Source organism: Chrysochloris asiatica, unplaced genomic scaffold (genome assembly GCF_000296735.1).
Source record: "Chrysochloris asiatica unplaced genomic scaffold, ChrAsi1.0 scaffold00057, whole genome shotgun sequence".
Classification (NCBI taxonomy): Eukaryota; Metazoa; Chordata; class Mammalia; order Afrosoricida; family Chrysochloridae; genus Chrysochloris; species Chrysochloris asiatica.
This window is the reverse complement of record NW_006408575.1, coordinates 12,276,052-12,279,691: the sequence shown is the minus strand read 5'-3', so window position 1 is coordinate 12,279,691 and position 3,640 is coordinate 12,276,052. Positions and strand designations below refer to the sequence as shown.

At 36.9% G+C, this 3,640-nt stretch overlaps 1 pseudogene; it reads left to right on the top strand.

Annotated features, from left to right (window-relative positions):
- Positions 1-491: 491 nt before the first annotated feature.
- On the top strand, positions 492-902 carry LOC102842606 (annotated as a pseudogene).
- Positions 903-3,640: the final 2,738 nt, after the last annotated feature.

Here is a 3,640-nt window from a genome sequence, read left to right as displayed (position 1 = left end):
TTAACTGATGGTACATGGAGGGGATTATAATCAGTGTAATGAAACAAGGTATATGATTTGTTGAATGTAAAACTGATGATATGCCCTGTCATCAAACTTTCACTCAATCCACAATAAAAACCTTAAAAATAAATAAAAATAAAGTCAAAGGAGCATATTTGAAGCAATGGAAGCCTGAATTAGTGAGCTTGATGATAAATCTTTCAATATTAGTATGTTATTAGAACAATCAGAAAAAAGGATGAAAAAAAATCCGAAGAAAGCCTAAGAGTTATGTGGGACACCATGAAGAGGAACAACTTACAGGTGATAATAATTCCAGAACAGGAAGAGACAATACAAAGCACAGAGAAACTTGTAGAAGGGTTATGAGAAGACAACTTTCCTAGCATCATGAAAGACAGGAAGATGAGCATTCAAGAAGCTGAATGAGCTTCCCGTCTCTTCCTAGGATCTGCCTACACAGGGATGCAGCCATCTCCACTGGCATCATGGCTGCCCTCAGACCTCTGGTGACACCCAAGATCATCAAAAAGAGGACCAAAAGGTTCATCTGGCAGCAATCAGACTATTAAATCAAAATTTAACATAACTGACACAAGTCCAGACAGGCATGAGAACAGTGGTGCTGAGAAGATTCAAGGGCCATTATCTCGATGCCCAACATTGGTTATGGGAGCAACAAGAAAATAAAACACATGCTGCCCAGTGGCTTTCACAAGTTCCACAATGTTAAAGTGCTGGAGGTGCTGCTGATAAGCAACTAATCTTACTGTACAGAGATTGCTCATGTTTCCTCCAATAACTGCAAAGCCACTGGGGAAAGAGCAGTCCAGCTGGCCCTCCGAGTCACCAATCCCAAAGCCAGACAGCGCATATGCAAGTTTTATTGTGCTAAATAAAACCATAAAACTCTCTGTCTTCTGGCATTTTTCTCTCTAAAACAAACAAAAAGTTGCTGCTGAATGAATCCCAAACAGGACAGACTCCAAAAAGGTCACCTAGACATAGCATAATCAAATTCCCCAAAGCCAAAGAAATGCAAAGAATCCTGAGAGCAGCTACAAAGTTATCTACAGAGGAGAACCAGTAAGACTAAGCTCTGATTTCTCAGCAGAAACCATGCAGAAAAGATGGCAACGGTATGTCATATACAAAACTGAAAGAAACAATTTGCCAAACAAGAATCATATACCCAGCAAAGCTGTTCCTTAGATATTATGGCAAAATTAAGTATGTTTCCTGATAAACAGAAATTAAAGGAATTTTTAATGGCCAGACCAACTTTTAAAAAAATGCTAAAGGGCATTCTTTGGACTAATAAGAATCAACAACAACAGACAACAACCAGAGATTACCATATATGATAACATAACCCACAACTCAATCTAGGTATATTGTCCTTAAGTGCCATTGAGTTGGTTTCACCTCATAGAGACCCTAAATAGGCTTTCTGAGGAGTGGCTGATGAGCTTGAACTGCTGACCTTGTGGGTCAAACCCACCTTGCAGTCCAGGTCATTAACCCCAGGTCATCACACCAGGACTCAAAATATAGAAAAAGTAAAATTAAATTTACAAGACTGAATAGGGAACCAGAAATGTCCATTTATAACTGACATCTACAATTTATAATGAAGTCAACTTCAAAGGAGTCCTAGAAACCCTATACAGGATTACTATGAGTTGGAACTGACTTGATGGCACTTAACAACAACACAAAGCAAAAAGAAGAAACAGTGTAGATACAGCACTTACTAAAGGCAAGGAAGTCAAACAGATTTCAAGATAAAATAGACTGCTTTAAGTAGGGGGAAATATTAATAAATTACAGGGAAATCACAAAGAAAATAAACCTGCACATCAAAAATTTTTTTAAAAATAGGAAAATCAGAAAGACTTAGTAAATATTAACAAAACAGAAATGAAAATGCAAAAAAAAAAAAAAAAAAACCCTAAAATGAACAAACAAATCAGTCTTAGAAGAAATACAGCTAGAATGTTCCTTATCAGTAAGGTTGTTGAAGCTCTGGCTCATTTACTTTGGATTTGTCAATTGCTAGAATAGGACTTCATGGTTCATAAAGTAGAGGGACAGCAAAAATGAAGGAAACCCTCTATGAGATGCATTTATACTATAGCCACAACAATGAATTCAAACACAACAATGATCACTAAGATGGAAGAGAAATGGGCAATGTTTCATTCTGTTATATATCAAGTCACCATGAGCTGGAGATAACTTGACAACTAACAACATGGTAGCTACAGAAGTTAAGTGCTACCTGCTATTACCAATGTTACAAGCTGGCTAGAGAGATGAACAGTACTAATGCATCCACTGTCCTCTAGGTACTTGATGTCTTTCACACTTAGTAATTTTCCAAACTGCCTTTCTAAAGGTACTGAAAAAGAAAAGTGGTATAGACTAACTTCCAAGAGAACAGTGGTCAATTCAAGTTGGTAGAGTCTGAAAAGCCTTCACTGAACAGGAGTCTACTAGACACACTGGGAAAAGGACCACACACACACAAATAAAAAAAATTAAAAACACACCACAACAAACTCGCTGCCACCAAGTGGACCCCAACTCACTGCAACCCTATAGGACAAAGCAGAACTGTTCCTTAAGCTTTCTGAGACTGTCAATCTTTATGGGAGCAGACAATCTTATTTTTCTTTCATGGCACAGCTGGACCATGGAGAATCAGAAATGGTATTTCAGGCAGACAGAGCAGCATGGGAAAAGGTAGTATAAAAAAAACAAAAAACACACACACACACACAAAAAAAAAACCAACAGCAAAATGATAGCAATCAATTCATAGCTGTCTATAATTTAATAGAATGTAAATGAATTTATTGCAGTAGTCAAGAGACAGAGCAGAATGAATAAGAAAACAAAATTCTTGCATATACTGCCTACAAAACACATCAAAAATACAGAGAGACAGCCTAAATGGCCATTCACAGAAGAATGGTTAAACAAACTTTGGTATATACACACACAATGGAGTCATAACTGAGGAAGAATATAAATGAATCTGTATAACACCTTACAACATAGGCTTGAGGACATTATGCTTAGTGAAATTAGTCGATTACAAAAGAACCAATACTGTATGAGACCAACATTACAAAAAGTTACCAAAAGGTTTTCTTTCTTTTTTCTTTAAGTTTTTATTGTGAATTATGTGGGTTTACATGGGAAAACATCAGTTTTACATTCATCCTATCGTATTTCGTTTCATTGCAATGATTACAATCCCCTCCATGCATCATCATTTTTTTTTTTAAGTTGTTTATTGTGGATTGAGTGAAAGTTTATAGGGCAGATCATCAGTTTTACATTCAACAAATCATACACCTTGTTTCATTACAATGATTATAATCCCCTCAATGTACCATCAGTACATCGAGGGGATTATATCCACTTTGGCTTTTAAAAAACATACAAACAAACAAACAAACAAAAAACACTGAGGCATATATAATCATTTAAATCTCCAAAGGGCACATTCTGCAAGTCTGCTGCCTTGCCACCAGCTTTTACTTTTTACTCCCTCTTCCCATGAATCTAGAGTCCTCAGCTGCTCCCCATCTCCATGCCCCCATCTCTGCCTCCATCTCTGGTGTCTCTA